This window comes from Anolis carolinensis, chromosome 4 (genome assembly GCF_035594765.1).
Source record: "Anolis carolinensis isolate JA03-04 chromosome 4, rAnoCar3.1.pri, whole genome shotgun sequence".
Lineage (NCBI taxonomy): Eukaryota > Metazoa > Chordata > Lepidosauria > Squamata > Dactyloidae > Anolis > Anolis carolinensis.
In genome coordinates this window covers 80,709,508-80,725,942 of record NC_085844.1, presented here as the reverse complement: position 1 = coordinate 80,725,942, position 16,435 = coordinate 80,709,508, and the positions used below count along the sequence as shown (strand labels likewise).

Genomic DNA, 16,435 nt, shown 5'->3' with positions numbered 1-16,435 from the left:
TGATTCGTGTTTGGGCATTGTTGCTGTGTTTGGTGGTCCCTATGTAGACTTCTCCACAGTTGCATGGTATACGGTAGACTCCTGCAGAAGTGAAAGGATCCCTCTTGTCCTTCGCTGAACGTAGCATTTGTTGGATTTGTAGTGGGTCTGTAGAGAGTTTGTAGATTGTGTTTCTTCATCAGCTTTCCTATGTGGTCAGTGGTTCCCTTGATGTATGGTAAGAACATGTTTCCTCTGGGTTCATCTTTGTCTTTACTCTTGTGGCTTGTTCTTGGTCTTGTAGCTCTTCTGATGTCTGTGGTGGAGTATCCATTGCAAGCAATATATAATAATAACTAAACACAGCTGTGTATTCTAAACAATATCTGAAAAATGTGCACCACGATAAAGGTTCAAACCACAGAACACAATATGTATATTAGAGCATCATATACATAATAATGTTAACAATAATACAACTAATAATACAAATAATAATAAGATTTATAGACTGCAATCATCCAGATTTAAATGCTACACAGAGCAGTTTTCAATATAAAACATATATCAGACATATATCAACAATATCAACAAGACTCCAACTAAAGTTTGTTAGCGACACAGTATGTCTACATACAGTCTCTCCAAATGCATGTAATATGCTGTAAAACTCAATATATCAGAGTGCAAATCACTTGGCTCAAACTTGGCTTGGAGTCAAAACAAATCAAAGTCTCTGTGGTCTTGGAGCAGTTCTGTAGGACCCCTCTAGATGTAAATGCAGTCAGTAGGCTGTAGCTTCAGTTTGTTGACAATAAATGGTCAAATAGATGTTATTTTAGAGTAGCTGGCTGTGAGCCGAAGTAAGCTGTTTACAAGCTGTTTACATAAGCCATTTACTACTGGTTCCCAGGTTTACTCCAGTTTCAGTTAACTCTTCATCTGGTAAGCGGCAATGTTTTGAATATCTGTATTGTTGGCTCAGCTTCAAGTTTTCTTAAAGAGATAAAAGGAAAATGGTCTAATATAGTGCTCTTTATAAGATATCACATATGATTTATATAGACCAGGTGAAAATAGACATATCAACAAATGCTATATTTACATAATGTTTACTCCCAGGCATAATAGTCATAATTGTTTACTCACATGTTCGCAGTGTCTACGTGCTGATTGTGGATTCTATAGTGCGAGCAGCCATTAGTGGTCATCTGACAGTTTAAATATATGATTACAGGAAACAGCTGAAGTCAAGTTTATCATTCAAACCATGAGGCGTGGTTGTTCTCAATTTGTGAATCCAAAAAGCTTCTTTTTTGACTTGGGTGATGGTCGGAGGTTTTATGAAGGTATCTATCTCTGTGTGTAGGTTTTCTGTAAACTATGTGGCCCAGTTGTTGATTGTCACACAGGTGATGGCTTTGATTTTTTTTTAAACCAAGTTTCAGATGAATTACCTTGAAGGGCCTCCTTGCTTGCCACTCTAAAACAACCACCTGGGGAACATAAGTTCCTTTCCTTTCATACCAGCCTCTGGTGAACATGTGAATTGGGCACAATAAGCTGGAATTGGCATCAGCTGATCCTCTTGTGATACAATGGACCCATCCCTGGCAGCTCCCCAGACCCTTAAACCTACTCTCTGTACCTATTGTTTTCATTTCTTAGAACCCATCAATGAATCCTGTTGCCCATTGTCCTCAATCAGATATGTTCATGGCACCCATCTCTCCAGGCCTCTTCCTAAGCCTCCACATCCACTGAGCAGGCAGACACATCAGACAGGTAATGTCTCTGGGTTTAACCAATAACAGTTCATTAGGTTTCCCAAAATACTATGCATCAGTCACAAACTGTAAATGAATGTACTTTTGAACCAGTAAGATTGTGGCTTGTAATTTACACCAATCATAACAAATGTCAATGCTTTCTGGAAAATGTTTATAAAATGTCCATGCTTGTAAGTGTGAGGCATGCCAGATTTGGGATTTCCTTCTGTCCCTTGGCATCCTCCTTGATCAATGATGCAATAAAGATCTCTGTTCCTGCCTTCATCTCTGGTGTCTTCACTTGAAACATTAGAGTCAGGCACACCGGGAATCCAGAGCCCGTATTTGGGTTGATAAGTTGGGCGGACTTGGACTACAATCCACAGAAGAGGCCTTTGTGATACCCTAAGACTTGTGCTTTGTGCTTCCTTGCCACAACTTTGTGCTTCTGCCATTTTAAAGTTGATCTTTCTTTTTTATTGTTCCATGTGAATGTGCATTTACACATTATTTGTGATTTATAAACCACATTATTTAAAACATGTAACAGAAAGGGATTAAAAGCAGTTCAATTGGGGGAATGATTTGAGATAAGAGTGATTTGAGTTAAGAGATCTGTTGTAGAACAAATTAAACTCTTAACTCAAGGCATCACCATACATGGAACTTCAACTGTAGCTATTTCCTTTGTTCTTAATAATATTTTTTTTTTGGCTTTGATACATGGCTATAGTATTCTTTTACCTTGTATGACAAAATATTTTGGCTGGGTTTTGAATACTACCATATGTACCTTGATTTGGATGGGTCTATGCATTTTGGAGGGGTGCCCTTTTCTGACCTGCTTCAAGCCATAAACCATTTTGGGCCACCCCTGCAAAGAGGATGGATGCTTTTAAAAAATCAGGCACTTCCTGTGAGGCCGTTGGTGTTACCCTCACTACTTCCTTCAGTCTCTGCATCAATGGAAGGCTTAATATGAAATCAGCCACCTCTGACTTGTTTTGAGGGCTGCAACTCACTGTTGGCCTGGGCTGACCTCACAAGCAAAGCCAGGCTAGCAAAAAAGGAAGTGCTTAGTAAGTAACTTGGGAACTAAAGGGCAGAGTGTGTTTCCTCATCTTCTTATGAAGCAGTGAATGATTAATGGTCACAATGAGAGATGGAGGGAAGGAAAACACTTTCACATAATAACTGGCTGACTTGCTGCTGTCACACAGAGGCAGATAGAGATATTCCACTGACTAACTCAACACGTTCTCCTCCTAGACATGCCTCATGTTTAGTAATAAGATCTTCCCCTTTTTGGTTAAAACTCACCCCTCCCTTTTTTTTTCTTTCTGAAGTCGATTGTGTGTAACCTGACTCATTTACATGAAATAGGGACATTGCAGAAGGTGTCTGCTGGAACTGTTTTGTTACATGGGAAGATACCATTGAAAATATAAACGACAAAAGAGACAAACACAGAAGTAATTTTAAAATCACTCTGTAGGGATACTCAGGAAATTTGCCCACGATCTCAAGTCCAAACAATTGTACCATTCATGTCCAGGGCTGAGATCCTGCTGTGGAATTCTGGTCACTACACCTGGAAATGAGACTCAGGATCTCATCACATGGAGATCCATAAGCCAGGGGACAGCGGGGACATTTGTGAGGCAGTGTATAAACTGTTGGGCAGTACCCCACATCACCCCCTTAGTATCACACATGGAAACACATGTGTCCCTGACTTGATCCCACGTTGTCCCCAGCTTACTCTAGGAGAACACGGGTAATCACCTGTGTTCTAAGATGCTTCTTAGCATACTCCCAAGACACAGTGTGCATGGAGCTGGGAGAGAGCCCTGCTGGAAGTAGCCCTGCATCATGTGATGGTTTCCAGTGGGCTCCATCCTGGTTGCATCTTGCCAGCGTCCTAATACGGGACTTAAAGCCCATGTGATGAAGTCCATAGTAGGGCAACAAAAATGAGCAATACACTTGAGGTGGTCCCCATAAGGGAAAAAAGAGCAAATAAGAGCATGATACAAATAGAGGAACAAGCTCATCTCTCTCTGTTGTAGAAAGAGAGTCCAAAGTCATCCCCTGAAGTTGTGCTGGAGCAGAAGGGAGGGAAGAAATCACATGTTTTACATGAGTGCAGGTATATACAATGATGCGAATATGCACATTTTCCAGCCAGACTCAGCATATAAGTGGACCTTTTTAACCAGTGTTTTTCGTCTGTTGCAGCAAATCAATGTGGATTTCCCAATAGCGTCATATAGCCACCCCTCCCTTTAACCTGATAAATGCCGTGTTTTAGATACGGTGTAGAAGGGCCCAAAGTACCATTGTGCTAACTGTTGGTTCAAACTTCAATCATTGACTTACATTTGGGTCACTCTACCTCAACAGCTGCCAAATCAGTGGACAGAAGCAGAGACCTGGATGTGGGTAAGTTGCATCAGAACCTCAGCAGAGCTTCAATGAAGAACAATAAGAATAAATGTGGATATTCCTGACACTGGTTCTGTTGTCATTGTGTGCCTTTAAGACAACTTCAACTCATGGTGATCCCAAGTTGAATGTATCACAGAGTTTTGTTGTCAACATTTGTTCTGGGTGGTGGGGTTGCCCAAGGTCACCCAGTGAGTTTCCACAACCGATTGGGAACTCAAACACTGGTCTCCCAGAAACATTGTCCAACTCACCACACCACTTTGGCTCTCTGATCCTTGTTCTACTATCTTTAATTTTAACCTAAGTCATGTTGACTTGGAATTTTCTGGGTTGCTGTGAATGTGATGGTTGAATGTGTATATGTGTGTGTGCATGCTTACAACCTATGAATTTTATATTACAGAAAAAGCACTTTCTGATGGTTTATAGATAACTTTATGAGGGTTCAAAACTTGCCAAATGTTTGAACAGTCTGAGTGAGAATATAATAGTAGTAGATAATAAAGTTGACATATATTCTCATAGATGCTCATATACACCCGGTATATATAATGATTCTGTTTATTGCCAGATTTATGTGTAGGCTATATCCAAACAGTTTTTGATTAACTTCTAAAATTATACAGCTTTGGAGCAAAATCCTTCCCCAGGATTTCACTCTCTGTGAAAGATGATTTCCCTTTTGATAGCTATACTGGCAAAATCACTTTTTGGACTACTGTTCTACAATTTGCTCAGTTAACATGAGCACTTGCTATGTTGGCTGGGGAATTGTTGGTGCTCCAACCTAAAAAGTGATTTTTCTATGTGCTACATACAGCATTGCTTTGGAAAGAAATTTCATTCTGATCCAGACAAAATTAAGACAAATATTTGTGCTGCTAGTCTTGTTTTGTGTATTTTGAATAATCGTGTCCTGGCTTTCAATATTTTATTCCCAAAGTGATTCAAATAAAACAACAGAAGAGCAAAGTCATCATCTATATATATAAAAGAGTGATGGCATCACGGCGATTCACAAAACAACAAAAGTACAGGCCCCCCAACCTCAAAATTTGACAACACAACCCATCATCCATGCCTCAAGGTTGATACAACAAAAAGAAAAGAAAAATAAAGTCCTAATTAGAGGGAGAGCAATAATTTTTTTTATCCAATTGCTGCCAGTTTAGAGGGCTAATCTCTGCCCACTTGGTTGCCTAGCAACCAAGGGACAGCCAGGTTTCAGTTAGGGGACAGGCAGATTTAGGCCTCACTTAGACTTCTTCCACAGATTATCTAATTTGCACTGGATTATATGGCAGTGTAGACTCAAGGCCCTTCCACACAGCTATATAACCCATTTATAATCTTATATTATCTGCTTTGCACTGGATTATCTTGACTCCACACTACCATATAATCCACTTCAGTGTGCATTTTATACAGCTGTGAAGAAGGAGCCTCATATAATCCAGTTCTGAGCAGATAATATAAGATTAGAAATATACAGTAGAGTCTCACTTATCCAACGTAAACAGGCCGGCAGGATAAGTGAATATGTTGGATAATAAGAAGGGATTCAGGAAAAGCCAATTAAACATGAAATTAGGTAATCGTTATACAAATTAAGCACCAAAACATCATATTATACAACAAATTTGACAGAAAAAGTAGTTCCATGCGCAGTAATGCTATGTAGTATTTACAGTAGAGTCTCACTTATCCAACACTCGCTTATCCAACGTTCTGGATTATCCAACGCATTTTTGTAGTCAATGCTTTCAATATATCGTGATATTTTGGTGCTAAATTCATAAATACAGTAATTACTATATAGCATTACTGTGTACTGAACTTTTTCTGACAAATTTGTTGTCTAACATGATGTTTTGGTGCTTAATTTGTAAAATCATAACTTAATTTGATGTTTAATAGGGTTATCCTTAATTCCTCATTATCCAACATATTCGCTTATCCAACGTTCTGCCGGCCCGTTTATGTTGGATAAGTGAGACTCTACTGTACTGTATTTACAAATTTACCACTAAAATATCACAATGAATTTAAAACACTGACTACAAAAACATTGATTATGAAAAGGCAGACTGCGTTGGATAATCCAGAACATTGTATAAGCGAATGTAGGATAAGTGAGATTCTTCTTTAATATGAAATAATTACTGGGATAGAATAATGCAGAACAATATAATCTCTAAAACCAGGACAGTAAATAAACAGGGGAATTCCACACAGGAAACAATCAGGGCCAGCTAACACCTCCCAACAAAGTATTCCCATCATCAAAGTCTGGCAAATCCTGTTTTCTCAGGGCCACAGACAGTAGAAGCACATAAAATATCGCAAACAACACCACTCTGAAAACAAGGGAATTCCAGACAGGAAACAATCAGGGCCAGCTAACACCTCCCAACAAAGTATTCCCATCATCAAAGTCTGGAAAATCCTCTGTTTTCTCAGGGCCACAGACAGTAGAAGCTTATAAAATATAGCAAACAACACCACTCTGAAAACAAGGGAATTCCAGACAGGAAACAATCAGGGCCAGCTAACACCTCCCAACAAAAAATTCACTCAGGGAGGAAACAGCCAGGCTTTAAAGCTGCAAGGCCATTACATCCTAATCATTTTTCCTAATTGCAGCATTCATACTTGCCTCCAACAAACAAAAAAAACCAATCAGAAATATTGTATATTCACAACCTTTAGGAAATAATATCCCCTGATGGCGCAGCGTGTTAAAGCGCTGAGCTGCTGAACTTCTGGACCGAAAGGCCACAGGTTTGAATTGGGGGAGCAGAGAGAGCCCCCACTGTTAGCCCCAGCTTCTGCCAACCCAGAAGTTCGAAAACATGCAAATGTGAGTGCATCAATAGGTACTGCTCCGGCGGGAAGGTAACGCCGCTCCATGTAGTCATCCCACATGACCTTGGAGGAGTCTACGGACAACGCCGGCTCTTCGGCTTAGAAATGGAGATGAGCACCAGAGTAAGACACGACTGGACTTAATGTCTGGGGAAAACCTTTACCCTTGACCTTAACAACCACCAATTCCTCAATACTTTATTTCCCATACCACCATACTTCACCACAGCAACGCGCGGCCGGGCACAGCTAGTTGAATTATATAACAGCAGCAATCAACATAGCAGTGTCCAAAGCAGTATGGTCAAAACAAAATATTTAGACACTGACAATGAAGGTGAGTGGGATACAAGACTGTCACTCTTTCACCAAAGCCAAATAAGATTGTTTTTATTAAACACCTGAGCTCTCAGAGTAAATTCTGTCTGAGGAGGGCGTAACTGTGACACTATAACAAGAAAGGCCACTTCCCTATTCACCACGTAGACCAGAGAAAACGTCAAAACAAGTCTTAAAACGCAGGTTGGGCTTGTGGGAGAAGATGGCTTGTCAGATATCCAAGGGTGTATCTCCACTGTAGAATTAATGTAGTTTGAAATTACTTGCTAGCTCAATACAATGGAATAATAGGAGTTGAAACACCAACACTATTTGGTGGAGAAGGCTAAAGACCTTGTAAAACAACAACTCCCATGATTCCATAACATTGAGCCATACAGTTAAAATGTTGTCAAACTGCATTAATTCTACAGTCGAGATGCATCCTCAATCAGTAGCTGGCATGGGCTTGCGATGGTGCAGACAGGGCACTTTGCTTGAATTGTGTCCACCACTTAGAATCCTCCTCACACCCTATAACTTCTATTTGACTCAAGGGAAAGCTAAAAAGAAGTTGTAATTTTACAAAGTCATTGGCCTTCTGCCAATGAACAAATCTCAGACTTCATAGCACTGAGTCACAACAGTTAAAGTGGTGTCAAACTGCATTAATTCTATAGTGACAATGCACCCAGAGTCTAAGGCCCATCTGCCATATAATGCAGTTTTAGAATGCAGATTAACTGCATTGAAGTGGTTTACGTGGCAGTGTAGACTCATATAATCCAGATCAATTTGCAACATATCCAAACTGCATTATATTGCAGTGTAGATGAGGTTTTAGGTGCATTTGGATTCAGTTTTGTAATAATGCTATTTGTGGCCCAAAGTGAGGAATAGGGATAGCATTTAAAGAGAAAATTGTTTCCCTGAGAACCCCAGGAAGAGCCATTGCCTGGTTTAGGATATTTGGGGGTCTTTGCAAGGCAAAACATTACAATTTCCACTTCTGCTGTAGTGTTAAGATTCTACCAAATGAAAGTAGGCATATCCTCATAGAGATGGGCAGAGGCTGAGAATCCATCTTTGTTCATAAAAGGTCTTAATCCAAACAGACTGCTTTGGGCATTGAGAAACTGTCAGAACAGTGGAAATAGATTCCAGGGTTCAGCACTTCTTTCCATTAAGCCCCACTCTTTTTGACTTCACAAATGTTGACATATGCATAGCGGAGTCACCTTTAAATGTATCTTATGACAACACATGCACGTGCTTGGTAATTGTTACTCTTTCCTACCATGAGTAAAACATTAGGGATGCAGGCTGCATAAATATTGACTCTTGCAAATCTGACCAGCCAGAAGTAAGCCCGAGATACACGGTCATCTAATAACCTGAATCATGTGAGGCTGGGTACCAAGGTGGGGGTGGAGTTTGAAAACGTCTAAAAACACCAAAGTCTAAAAACACCTTTGAAAATGCCTCATTAGGCATTTGGAATCTGGTCAAAAATCCTTCCTTTTCAGAAAGATTATATTAATATGGCTTAATGGGATTATCTGATTTTCTGGAATATTTGATATGTTATGCGAAAACAAGAGGAAAACAAGGAATATTATCACAGAAATAAAATACATGCAGCATATGCTGCTTTGACACAATCTTACTCTCTTTCAGTTTGTAAAAATATATGCATGTGTGTGCACAAAGAGAGCCTGGCCTTTTCTCTTGTTTTCTCAAACATCTGAGAGACAATTAAAGCCAGGGATTGGAACTCTGGATCGCACATACCTAATGCCTACAATGAATTTTTGGGCTGACTCAGTCCTACGAGATCCAGTCTTAGGACTGCTTAGGTAGTGGAAGCAATGGTTGTGGTGAGTGTTACATTGTGTCAGCTGACGTATGCCTTGGCTCTTGTGAAAGTTGAACTTTCAATGTGTTTGATTTGTCTCTTGGGCTATGCTTACCTGGTTGAACTTGATTGGTTCTGGATCCCAGATTCTTGTTTGATTATCTCCAGACTGCCCTCACCTTATTTATTTACAAATCTATTGTGGGCAGCGACAGCTGACAGGGAGCTCTGGTTTGGACTGGTCCATGAGGTCACGAAGAGTCGTAAACGACTGAATGAATAAAGAAGAAAAAGACTGTTAAAGTCTCTGGTAGTCTGGCTTCTGTTTGCCTGATGACTCAACATCCGGGTTCTCCTTGCCTGTTTGGTTTCTTTGCTGTAATTGTAATTGAACTATTGGGCTCTGATTTTGGAATCTTACTTCCTTGCTGCTGGAACATACTCAGCTGGGAACGAACAGTGAGTAGGATGTTATAACTGATCATCAGGGACCACTGCACTCTTTCCCACCCAACAGCAGCAAGAAAGGGCTGCAAGTCTCAATGGCGCAGTGCCAAACAACCTAATCTCATTAGCCAATTTTAGCATCCTAAGATGCTTGAAAGATGCTGGGAGGACGGAGTCTACAAGATGCCATCAGATGACACACAGCTACTTCCAGCAAGACTCCATCCTCCCAGTGTCCTCTAAGCATCTTCCAAGTGTTCTAATACACTGCTGAGTGAACACAGGAGTCTTCTCGTGTTCCCTTGACAAGAACGAAGGTAAGCCGAGCAGCAATGCTTTCCCCTGTGAGATGGGAAAAGCACCAATGTGGGCAATGCGGGGCGTGGGATGACAGTTTTCTCCACTGCCCCCTGCTATCACCTGCAAATTGGATCTCAATGTGATGAGGTCCAAAATGACTGTGGCCAACAAGCCTTACAGACACAGCCTATTGTTCAGTAATAGCGCATTACTGTAGATGACTGGGAAACAATTAGGAAGAGATAAAAACCACTGTCATACCTAAGGCAGTGATGGGGAAAGCTAGGAAGTATCCAGTTGCGGCAGGTATGACACTAGTTCAGAAATCTTCAGATACTAGAATGAGAATTATTAGTTGAAAAGTGTTTTGTTGCTGCAAAATGAACATAGGTTTCAAATATGGGGCCTTATGTTAACCTAGTATTCAGGTCACACAAACAAAAATTGCCATTAAAGACAAAATATTACACATTGGCAAAGGAAACCAATGGCTGGTTCCAGCAAGTGTTTTTTATGCCAGGGATAATATTTGCAAAAATCTGTTTGAGAAGAAAAAAAGAGAATAGAATGAAACTCTTATTTCAATAAAGAAATGTACAGTAGAGTCTCACTTATCCAAGCCTCGCTTATCCAAGCCTCTGGATAATCCAAGCCATTTTTATAGTCAATGTTTTCAATATATCGTGATATTTTGGTGCTAAATTCGTAAATACAGTAATTACAACATAACATTACTGCGTATTGAACTACTTTTTCTGTCAAATTTGTTGTATAACATGATGTTTTGGTGCTTAATTTGTAAAATCATAACCTAATTTGATGTTTAATAGGCTTTTCCTTAATCCCTCCTTATTATCCAAGTTATTCGCTTATCCAAGCTTCTGCCGGCCCGTTTAGCTTGGATAAGTGAGACTCTACTGTACTTCAATTTGCCGGTAGGGAAAGGATACAAGGGAAATTCCCAGTAGGCTGTTCCCTAGCATTTCCCTTCCAGATGTGAAGCCACGGGGGTGTGACATCAGAAACTGGAGAAACTCCAGAGAAAGCCAGGAAGCAACCTGCAGTTAGCCAGGGAAATGCCCAAACTGGGAAGATACAGTGGAATTTTCCTATGGAAAACTCTTGGAAGCCAGCTGCTTTCATCCCCTGAACACCCCCTGGAGTACAAGAGCAATTTTTTCATATCAGATAGTAGATATAGGCTGATTCCTTCTGAACTCAGTTGGTTTGACTATGTGCCCTTTTTCATGCACCAAACAGTTTCATGCCCTAAAGATAACTGAAAACTGATTGAAAGGAGAAAAAGATAGAAACCTCAGGAAAAAGCAGTCCAGAAGGATGTCAGCATTGTTCAAAAACAAAAAACTCCTTTCCAGTGTAATATTTTGCCTATCTCCTGAGAAAAAAGTGGCCGCTTGTATCACATCAGCCATTCCACCAGTCATCACTCTTAAGAATGTGAACTTGACTGTCAAACTGCATGGTACAGTACATTCAATTTTGAATTGCTTTTTTTTTTTAACATGTGTTTTGGAACCACCAAATGTGTAAAGTTTAAATGTTTGCACTCTCACTCTCTCTCTCTCTCTCTCTCTCTCTCTCTCTATATATATATATATATATACACATACACACACACACACACACACACACACACACAGTAGAGTCTCACTCATCCAACACTCGCTTATCCAACGTTCTGGATTATCCAACGCATTTTTGTAGTCAATGTTTTCAATATATCGTGATATTTTCGTGCTAAATTCAGTAATTACTACATAGCATTACTGCGTATTGAACTACTTTACAGTAATTACTACAGTAATTACAGTAATTACTACATAGTAATTACAGTAATTACTACATAGCATTACTGCGTATTGAACTACTTTTTCTGCCAAATTTGTTGTCTAACATGATGTTTTGATGCTTAATTTGTAAAATCATAACCTAATTTGATGTTTAATAGGCTTTTCCTTAATGCCTCCTTATTATCCAACATATTCGCTTATCTAACATTCTGCCGGCCTGTTTATGTTGGATAAGTGAGACTCTACTGTGTATATATATATATATATATATATATATATATATATATATATCTGGATTATCTTATATATATAAGATAACTCAGCTATGACTGCATTTCTTTTTCAAATCCCCCCCCATATGTTGGTGTGTGTGTGAGTTCAGATGAGGAAAATGAAAAACCCATGGGTGCTGCTCCTGACCTGAATTGATACAATATAGATTAATTTATTTTTTCAAAAAGTTTTCTTTACCTTAGTGATTTCTTTCCCCTTGTACATTCCTATTTTCTTTCATAGCATGGCCTTTAGTAGGATAAAAAAAGGGGTGGAGGAGAAAAAGAAATGTGATAGTGCCTTAAAAACTCACCAGTATTTATTTTAGTGCACATTTTTGTATATCACCCCACTTCTTCAGCTGCAGTACCAAATGATATTAACACCTCATATTCATAATCATAATAGTAGTACTTCCCAACAGAATATAAAATCCAATAAAATATTTTTTAAAAAAATGCTATTAATACCTCAGGTATACATATAAATTTGTGGGTGTTGCAAGAGTGAAAACAAGGGAGTGCTCCTATACATCTAATGGCAAGCTGGGAACAAGCTATACCTGCTGAAATGCCTTCTTCTATACCAGTGTTTCTCAAACTGTGCTCTTCCAGGTATTTTGGACTTCAGCTCCCAGGTGTTAGCAATTGTGGGAGCTGAAGTTCAAAACATAGTTTGAGAAACTGGTTTATATAACCAGTGAAACTATAGGGGCTATCCCAATTTTCACTCTGACAACCATAACTTAGGCCCCTTCCACACTGCCCCTAGATCCTGGGATCTGATTCCAGATTATCTTCCTATCCCAGAATATCTGGCAGTGGGGACTCATATAGTCCACTTTAAATCAGATAATCTGGGATCAAATCCTGATATAAAGGGCAGTGTGGAAGAGGCCTTAGAAGCCTGATGGCAGGCATTGGTTCTTACCCTCCTCTCATTGAAATGTGTGGCAATCTGATAGTCTTTCAATCTGCGATAAACACATAAATATCACACAACCCTATACAAATGTATGCCATGAGTATGCAAGATGAAGAAGAGTCCTCACATGAACCTTGGTTTCTAAAGAAGGATGAAGGAGTTTGCAGTCAGCAGTGAGCTTGCATCTGTGGCCTCCAGGTCCAGAGTAATGAGATCTTTTTTTTTTTTTTGTGACTATGCCATGGGAAGCAGCCCAAAGCCACAATTAACTCTTTCTGTCCCTTAAGCCTTCAAACTGTGTGATGCAACTGCTGAACAAGGCGGTCACCATGGAAACATTTGCACAACTGCAATAAAGTGGGATGACACAGCTCAGTGTGTGCAAGGAGGGGAACTGGCAGGATTTGCTGTGTAAACCAGCAAGACAGACGCCTCTCCCCCATCCATTCTATTAAAATGACAATAAAAATTTTGGCAGTGGTGATTTCATTTAACAAATGTCTTGTATTCCCTTGCAGCTGAGGCAGCCTCATAAAAATGCTTCGCTTTTGAGTGCCTAGTGATCTTTGTATATGTTATCATAAGGAAATATGTACAACATATATATGGCTTTTGTATATGCAATCTTAAGGACGTATATATAACAGCTCCCTCAATACACATATTCAGGGTAATATTCAGGAGCTGTTTGGGTCTAAAACATTGGATAGGAAAGGAGAGTCAACAAACTGAAGTTGGAAGATACTTAAGAGAGTAAGTTAAGATAATTAAAGATTCTCCAGAGAAACCCAAAGGTAAGAAAACCATAGGGATAAGTAACAAAAGTGATAGGGGAAGATCAGTACAGATTTATAAAGGGGAGATATATTAGTCATCTTAACATTATTGCACAGAGAAGCAAGAAAAAATAGTATTTATTAAATTGGATGTATACAAAGTATTTAACACAGTGAATCATAATTTTCTATTTAAAAGGATGGAGAATTTGGAACAAGAATTCATAGAGGTTATAAGAGAAATGTATAAAAAGTAGTAGCAAAACTAAAAGTTAATGAGGGATACTTCAGAGAAATAGACATTGAAAGAGGGGTTAAACAGGTGTGTCCAATATCACCAATGTTATTCACAATGGCTATAGAATATCTAGCTGATAGAATTAGAAACAATGGTAGAATAACAGGATTTTAGATAGGAAAGGAGGAAGTGAAAGTGAATTTGTTTGTGGATGATTTTTTAATTATAACAGAAAATCCAGTGGACTCCTTGAAGGAATTAGAAGTAATATTGGAAGATTACCATAAGGTTTAATAATTAACATGACAAAATCAGAGCTGTTGGGGTTTAACCTGGGGAAAGGAACTTTAGAAGAGATCCGGAGAAGGAAAGATACGGGTTGTAAAAAATAAAATTAAATATTTGGGAATTTATTTCACTAAGAAGCCAATGAGGATCTGGGATTATAACTAAGAAAACATGGAATAGGATACCCTCTGGAAAACTAAATTCCTGGTTGATGGCAGCCAATCATTTTTGCATGAAAAAGAAGGGAGAAAAATGCGCCCAAGTCTTATAATTTTCCCAGAACTGGACAAATTGATAGACTACTTTGTTTTAGTTCTACATCTGATATGATGTTGTGCAAGCCATAGAGGAAACACAGCACTTAGGAAGGTGGACTAAAAAAATAGCTTTTTAAGCAGGAGTAGAATTATAAATCCTCAACTCTTGCCAGATAGACTCAGTAATGTAGTGCATATGCTGATGTGTTCCTAGATTGCTTCTACACAGCCACATAATCCAGATCAGAATGTGGATTAAAGAAATCTGGTTCCACTCCAGAGAGTCTCCACATGCTTTGAAAATTGTGAAAAAGTTCTTGCGGAGAAAAGGAGAAATCAATTTCTTCTTGGAGAGGGAGAGGGAAAATGTGTTTGTTTATTTTCCTGAGAGTGCCATATTTGGATATTTTTTTCTGAATTTTCCAGTGATGGAGTTGTTGACACAAGCGCTGTGCATGTTCCTCCCAAATTTATGCTCTGCAGCATCCATACACTGCTCAGCCGCATTGAATTTTATCACCGATTTCAGACTTTCTCCTGACTTTTTAAACACATGTTTTCCATGTGGACGTGTGTTGCAGCACACATTAGGAGTGTGTGTTTTCTATCCACCCTGCCCTTTATAATTCACATCATTCTGGATTTTGCAGCATGTGTAGATCATAGAATCATAAATAGAGTTGGAAGAGACCACATGGACCATCTAGTCCAACCTCTTGCCATGCAGGAAAAGCACACTCCAAGTACCCCTGAAAGATGACCAAAGTTCTTCCTAATGTTCAGGTGTAATCTCCTTTCCTGTAATTTGTACCCATTGCTCCGAGTCCTAGTTTCCAGGGCAGCAGAAAACAATCCTGCTCCCTCTTCCTTGTCACATATTTACGTACACATGGCTATCATGTCACTTCTCAATCTTCTCTTCTGCTGGCTAAACAGACCCAGCTCTTTAAGATACTCCACAAAGGGCATGGTCTACAGACTCTTGATCATTTTAGTTGCCCTCCTCTGGACACCTTCTAGCTTGTCAATATCTTTTAAACTACGGTGCCCAAAATTAGATGCATTATTCTATGTGAGCTATAGAGTGGCAATCATAAAGGGAGCCCCAAAATGCTGACTGCTGTGTTAATCTGTATTTTTTTTTAAACAACAATCCTTTTTAGCAATCTTAATCACCACTAGGATCAGGACTTATGTAAAGCTGCAGAGAAAACAACAAGCCACTTGCAAAATTGTGAATTAAAATAGAGATATCTTTTAAGAATAAATATTTACTAGGGGTAACCCATTTCCTGCTACATATGATATTATTATTATTATTATTAATAATAATAATAATAATAATAATTTAATAATAATAAGTTGTGGAAAAGAAAAAGGTTTGGATCATTGATGTTGCCATCCCAGGTGACAGTCACATCGACGAAAAACAACAGGAAAAACTCAGCCGCTATCAGGACCTCAAGACTGAACTTCAAAGACTGTGGCAGAAACCAGTGCAGGTGGTCCCAGTGGTGATCGGCACACTGGGTGCCGTGCCAAAAGATCTCAGCCGGCATTTGGAAACAATAGACATTGACAAAATTACGATCTGCCAACTGCAAAAGGCCACCCTGCTGGGATCTGCGCGCATCATCCGAAAATACATCACACAGTCCTAGACACTTGGGAAGTGTTCGACTTGTGATTTTGTGATATGAAATCCAGTATATCTATCTTGTTTGCTGTGTCATAATAAAATAATAATTTTATTCTTATACCCCACCTCCATCTACCAGAAGGGACTCGGGCGGTTAACATATGGCACAAACATATGTGCCAAAACAAAGCATAAAATAAATACACAGTACAATACAATAAAATAAAAACAATAGCATATAAAAACAA

The 16,435-nt window shown here is 39.2% G+C and overlaps 1 long non-coding RNA gene across 1 annotated transcript; it reads right to left on the bottom strand.

The window, feature by feature from the left end:
* Positions 1-481: 481 nt before the first annotated feature.
* LOC134298980 (uncharacterized) lies at positions 482-13,362 on the bottom strand. The gene is made up of 3 exons (XR_010006128.1): positions 13,117-13,362; positions 12,264-12,314; positions 482-975 (listed from the first exon to the last, which is right to left on the bottom strand). It is a non-coding gene; the product is annotated as an uncharacterized LOC134298980 (long non-coding RNA).
* Between the last annotated feature and the right edge of the window lie 3,073 nt (positions 13,363-16,435).